This window comes from Elaeis guineensis, chromosome 3 (assembly GCF_000442705.2).
Source record: "Elaeis guineensis isolate ETL-2024a chromosome 3, EG11, whole genome shotgun sequence".
Taxonomy (NCBI): domain Eukaryota; kingdom Viridiplantae; phylum Streptophyta; class Magnoliopsida; order Arecales; family Arecaceae; genus Elaeis; species Elaeis guineensis.
The window spans coordinates 120,330,416-120,337,457 of NC_025995.2; the positions used below are offsets into that span (position 1 = coordinate 120,330,416).

A 7,042-nucleotide genomic window follows, 5' to 3' on the forward strand; every position below is an offset into this window, starting at 1 on the left:
ATAGCCAAGTGTTTTTTTACCATATCTCTCTTTTGGACGCACAATACATAAAGATGGGTTATCTTTTGCCTTGACATCTTGTACGTACATATTTTTCTGTTTTATTGTTACATTGTGCTTACACGTCACTTTGGCAATTTTGGGTTGTAACTCCAGCCCTTTTGTACTTTGTAATTACTAATATTTCATTCAATAAAATCATAGTTTCTTACCAAATAATAATAATAATAATAATAATAATAATAATAATAATAACAATAATCATCATCTAATATATAGATGATATAGAACTTAACACATTTATATGGATCTTCACATACTCTAATTAAAAATCTAAATTCATTAAAATCTAATCACAAGTATTATGATTGGCTAGCTCTCAACCCCAATATGTTGTACTGTTATATTTTTTAGTTCACATAGATCATGAACTAAATTCATAGTAATACCATATGTCAGAATCCAGAGCCTCTTTTAAAAAAATTAATTAAAAATATTATTTAAATTTATTGATTCTATATAAACAAGTGGGCTAGACTTTGAATGGCCAGATTCAAGTTACAGGCTCCAATCAATTGGATTTGAGCCCAAATTTGATCAAACTTCCGTTTATATGGAAAGAAGAAGAAGTTTATGGGGAAGAAGAAAAAAAAAATCGTTAACAGCTACTTTTTCTATTGCTTAGATTTAAAAAATATTAAAAAAAGGCCTTGAAAGTGGATGTGAAGAACAAAAAAAAAAAATCATTAACACTACTTTTTCTACCACTTAGATTTAAAAATATTAAAAAAAAAATCTTGAAAGTGGATGTGATTAATATATATACACACACACACATACATACATACATACATACATATATATATATATATATATTTTTTTTTTTTTTTATATATATATATATATATATATATATGTGGTGTGGTGGTGTGTCCACACACTAATACACACACTAATACATACATACATACATACATACATATATATATATATATATATATATATATATATATAAAAGTAGGCTATGGATGGGATGAAAACAATATAAAAAATCAACCATTAATGTTGATGGGATAGAAAAAATATAAAAAATCAATTATTAATGCATATGGGACAAAAAAATATAAAAAATCAACCACTGATACAGACAAGATAGAAGTCCATGCACGCGGTTGAGTTTCGAATTTGTGCTCATTTTGAAACATTTCTATTTATTCTAAAGAGTCCTTCTTTGATGGATAAATATCATGAAAAAATTGATCAACCTTTTATTATCAACTTACCCATATTTTCATACTTTTCAAGATGGATAGATTACTATTCCATGTATTTATTCATAAAATAAAGAAAATCTTATTCATCTAAGGGATGGCTATATTATTTTTTCATCAATCACTAAAGTAGACATTTAATTTTATTTTTAAGATGCACCATCCTCATTTTCAATACCTCTATTATTCAATGTCCAATAACTCAATTGTCTACTTTCTCCAAACAAAAAAAAAAATAGTAATGCAAAAGAACATAAATAACAGATTTCAAAATCATTTTTCCATGCATAAAACAACATGATAAATTATTTTCCTATTTAAATGTTACCAAAAAAATATTTATGTAGAAAAAATATAATTTTTAGATAATTTTTTTACCCACAAAAAAACGAACCCAATGAGTTTATATTTATCTTGGAGCAACTCTGTTTATCATACTTTTGTTCATTCTGAATTTGTTTTATTTATTCTAGATAAATTTGTATCCAAAATTTATATTTATCCTATATATTTGTAATTATTATGAGAAGATGGGAAAGTGGCCTGAGACTATTAATGCAGATAGGACCTACCACTTTCTGTATTCCTGCAATAAACACCAACTATCTAGGATAAGCGCAAGCTTCAGATACAATAAACACAAATCCATTCAAAATAAATATAAACCTATTCAAAATAAATATAAATTCATTCAAAATAAACACAATAAACAAAAATTAATCCATAATAAACAAAAACAGAATAAACATAAATTTTGTAGCGATAAAATAAACACAAACTTGACCCCACCCTCATCCCATCTATATTAATGACTTTTTTTCAAAAAAAAAAAAATACCAAATGACTGGAAAAGTGATATTAGCTTTTATTTTGCTGTATGAAGATCCATACAGATTAGAAGGATAACAGATGATGAGAAACTCGATCGGATTTGACTCTAATTCCAATCGACCACATTGTAATTTATCTCTCTGTATAAATACCTAAGATTCTCTCTACTGTATAGCTAATGTCAGACTAAATATACATATGGATCCTTTAATTGGCTGGACGTGGAGAGTGACAGAAAGTCCTTTTTCATATGCTGTTTGGGCTTCCTAATATTGGCATAAGCTAGGCTCATGCCTATTCAACATGTAACTCGTTTGGGTTTACAAGTCAAGCATACCACCAGATTGAGCCTAGGAAACATATATCCAAATTATGACATCAGAACTGAATTGACAGATTAACTAGCCATCATCCATTCATGAAAAATTATACATGTTCATTTAACAACGAGGTGAGAACATCATAAATATCTGCTTCAGAACAAACAAAACTATTTGATCGGTAAGCCCTTTGTGAATGCCAAATGTTGGTTAACATCAACAACAGTCTGGAGCAGCAAGAAAATAATTCCTTACAGGACTCAAGCTAATGAAAAGGATGACAGGCAATTAATAGATCAGTGTCCAGTTCATGATGCAATTTGTTCAAATCAAGTATTTGTGTCTTGGTTGGAAAACAGTGTGTTGCTGCAAAACGTGTAGGGACTATGTCCTTCACTTTTGACAGTCTCGGATCTTCAGGGCATCGGACATCCATCAGCAACAATTCACAGTTACTAGTTGGGCACAAGAATGCATCATATTATACTAAAAACGAATGAGAGAAGGAATTTTTGGGATAGAGCTGCTGATAAGCATTTGATGAAAAAGACAAGATTTGGTGACCGAGGTTGATATCCTCATTGCAGAATGAAAACCAGCATAAGGTCATATTGGAAAAAGAGCAGCTTGACATGCAATATACGAAAGTACCTTCAGTATCCTAAATTTAATTATGTACGCAATGTATTACTTAATATAGGCTATAACAGCCTTTTACTGGAGTTCTATCGCATTTTTTTTATAATTGCCGCAACTAATTCTATATATGGTGGAATCTGATTTACGTGATAAAATTGTTATTTGCATGTTTTCATCTTGTTAATAGCAAATTCTAGCATCTGATATTCAAGTATATTTACTGCCGTACAACCTGTTTTGTTTGTGCTGAAACTAAACCACGCACACTTTGACCTTTACACCAGTTGGTTCTAATTACCTGATTCTCTGTGTACTTATATCATGCAAAACAAAAATGAATTAAAATAGTCTAGATCTAAACCCGTATCTTGAGGTCTTGAACCTATTATCATTTGGTCTTTCAACCTAAGGATGGGTTTGGTGTTGCTTCTACCTTTCCCCAAGTCATCCTACAAAGCTTGATTAATTCAAATTCTTAGTATTTGATCAATTTAAGTTTTCACCCTAAGAAAACTTATTTTCTGTATATTCAGCATTTTGTAATCACAACCTGTATAATATTTCTTTTAGTGGATGGTCATACCATATTTGGAAAACAAGAAGCAATTCTCAAATGACATCACCAAACACTTAGATGTCACTTGGCATAAAAAAATTGTTTCTATTTTATTTTTAATTTTGTTTAAATACAAACATGTTTAGCATCCTCAATTATTTTTACAAACATAAACATGATAATGATGGCTGAGGTAATGATAGTGGTGGTGGAGACAATGGAGGCCATAATTGTGATACAAAAACTTTTCACAGTTAATTTTTAGAAGCTATCAAATTTATTTTCAGGTCTAATCTGATGATTTTGATATATGCAGACTTAAGATTTGAGATGACTAGACCTAAGTAGAAGTCAAATGGACAAGCTTCTGTCAGCAACTCCTGTTCAGCATGAAATTCAATTTGAGATGGCTTGTACTACCAGTAATTATGTTGAACATATGCAAAATTTTGAGATAAGAAGTTAAATGAACTGCACATAAGCAAGGCCTAGCTACCTTGTGTTTGTCTTGATATAGCCCACAATACTGAAATATAATAGAGATATATTTATAAGAACAATTGGTTCGATTTTTACCATTTGTATTCTACAATAGCATATAACAAAAATCTCGCACAAGTTATATGGCCAACATATAGCTACCCTATTGCTTTCTCTATCAATAATTTTTGTGTGAGATTTATGCAGTGCCCTAGAATTTTGTATGTGAAAATAAATTTTACCTGCAATATGTAAAATAAACCTCAATCCTTAGATTGCATCTAACGGATGCAATTGTTTTCACACAACTTCAGGAGTCAAAGGTACCAACTTGCTAGTCCTAACTCTCGCAACTCTTTGCTCTTGAGTGACTTCCCTCACCTACCGCCTCCTCATGTTCTTGAATTAAGGAGGTGGACCTAGATCCAAGATTCAACTTCACCGCCTTTTCAATGGCCAATTAAGATGGCTACTTTGTGCCCCTATTACCACCTCCAATTTTCTTCTCAACTGCCTAACGGCTCATTTCCAACACCAAGATTGATGTCACGGATCTTTCAATTCTTCTGCAAATTCCCTTGCCTCTTTCTTTCACAATATCGAGTTTAATCAAGCCATGCTCAAGCCAACTCGAGATTAATAGAGCTCAACTTGAGCTGGCTCTTGCCAGCTCGTATTGAGCTCAAGCCCAGCCGAGAGGGTTTTTGAGCAGAGCTGGCCTTGTCATGCACATGTTCAGCTTGTCTACACCCTTAGTAGCCAGAATCTTCTGTTTTCAGTGGTGCACCCGCTTACAAGCATGACTCAGCAAGAACACGTCTCAAAAATTGGACACAAGCATGATGCCCAGCCTTTGCAAGGCTGATACTTGATAAAATGTAATCCAAAATAGTTTTTAATGCAAACACAAGGGACATTATCAGTCAAGATTGAAATCTTTCAGATGAAAGAATCCCGAAGTGGTTCTGCTACCGTCACAGACTTGGACCACGATTTTTGGGGAACACAAACTCTAGCAAGCGACCAAAAAATAGAATCCGAACCCACAGCGTTGCCCGATCATTTATAAAAAGGAATTTCAAGATAGTCTAAAAAACTAAAGGACATAATTCATGACGGCAGTGATACTGCATATCAAGATAATTACAGGATAAGCTTTATACAAATGACTCAGGGTAAGACAGAATAGTACTTCCACTACATCCATGACCCTGATATTTGATCATGACTCAGATAAAAGCTGTAAGCCCAGTTAAACAATACTTACATCATAACTCCGGTATCACATGAATCACGTTAATCCAAGCAATTTCATAATTAAATATGAAAACATAATTATAACCATGATAAGGATTAGAAAAAAGCAGCAACATCAGGCTAATCATATAAAAATCAAGAAGCAAATATCAAGTGCAAATATTTCTTAATTCCGATGCCCGTAGGGCTTCTTGACGATAGTTCGAGGAGGGGATATAAAGGAAAGGACAAAAGAAACAGAGAGAGAACTAAGGAACCCTAATTTATGCAGGACATCGGAAAAGAAAAGAAAGAACTAATAGAACCCTAAATTATGCAGCGAATGAAATAAAGCGAAGGCAAAAGAAGGCGATACCAAATCGGGAAAGAAGATGCCCAAGGTCTTGGAGACGATCGATCAAATAGAAGCGCTTGGATTTACCGCCGTCAACGGGTACGTCCAACAGAGAGATCAGTGTGGGCAGAACAATAAGCTCTTTTTAGGACCTCATTATCTCCTTCCGCCACCATCGCCCACCGCCGGCGACGGACTGGGCACACGAACGAGGAGGCGGCTCCCGGAGGAACGGAGAAACGGGGCCAGGGTGGGGTGGGACAGGAGGAGGAACGGAAGCGCTTGAGGAGCCCGATGGTCGAACCAAGAAGGAATGGATGGGGGAAACTCTTACAATCCAATCAGCCTATTTATCCAATGCCCCTGTACATCGCACCCTTCCGCGTGAATTGCACGCGAGTAACGGTACGATGCACGAGGGATGTTGGATTATAAATGTACCCTGATCCACCGTTCGCGCCCAAGCCTGGTCCGCGTTAGAAAAATAATTGTTCCCGGCTTCTTGATTTACGACCTCCTGAAGTCGGCGAATGCTGCCGACTTCTATCGTGCAAATATTATGACTAATTTTCTGGTTTAAACCTAAACGTACTTTTGGTTACAATTTCTTTTTTAATTTTTAATTTTAAAAAATATTTTTTATTTTTTAAAATTTTATTATTAAATAAAAATAAAAAAATAAAAAATATGTTTGGTAACTACGTTGCTATAAAGCAAAAGATAACATTTGAGAATGGTAGTTGAAGAGCTCGATGAGAGAGAAGGGTTCGGAAAGAGAAGGAGAAGGGAGTAGAAAGCTGAAGAACTCGATGAGGGAGAAAGATTCGGATTTTTTACTTTTTGTTTTGACATTTTAGATATGAGAAGTAAAAAAAAATAAAAAAATAAATTTTAAAATTAAAAAATTTTATTTTATATATAAAATAATTTTTTTAATTTTTTAATTTTTATTTTTAATTTTTTATGATATTATCAAATATTTTTTTTGATTTTTTTAAATAAAAAAAATTAATGACCAATCAAACGCACCCTAAACTACTTTTTAAGCCCTCTGTTACAAGTTACAAACTTGAAAGCCCCCGCTTACCGGATAGTGCCATCCTAATTTACAAAGCCTTCTTGTGTGCTTTAATCCACCTATTATCTCATGCATCAGGCGTGCCGGCCATAGTTAGAATACAAAGAGAGACAAAATATGGCTGATAGAGACCAAGGACATCTCCCTTGATGTGTTATGTACGATCCATAATCTCAACCCTTAACCCTTTTATATCTCAATTCCGCCAACGGTAGCATTGTACAATGTCACCTTTCATTTTTATGAAAGCAGATGTATCATATCACAGTCTCCGTC

General features: G+C 33.4%; 1 long non-coding RNA gene across 1 annotated transcript; it reads right to left on the bottom strand.

Moving 5' to 3' along the window:
- Window positions 1-2,464: 2,464 nt before the first annotated feature.
- Window positions 2,465-6,031, bottom strand: LOC140856649 (uncharacterized). The gene is made up of 2 exons (XR_012140205.1): window positions 5,710-6,031; window positions 2,465-2,877 (listed from the first exon to the last, which is right to left on the bottom strand). It is a non-coding gene; the product is annotated as an uncharacterized lncRNA (long non-coding RNA).
- Between the last annotated feature and the right edge of the window lie 1,011 nt (window positions 6,032-7,042).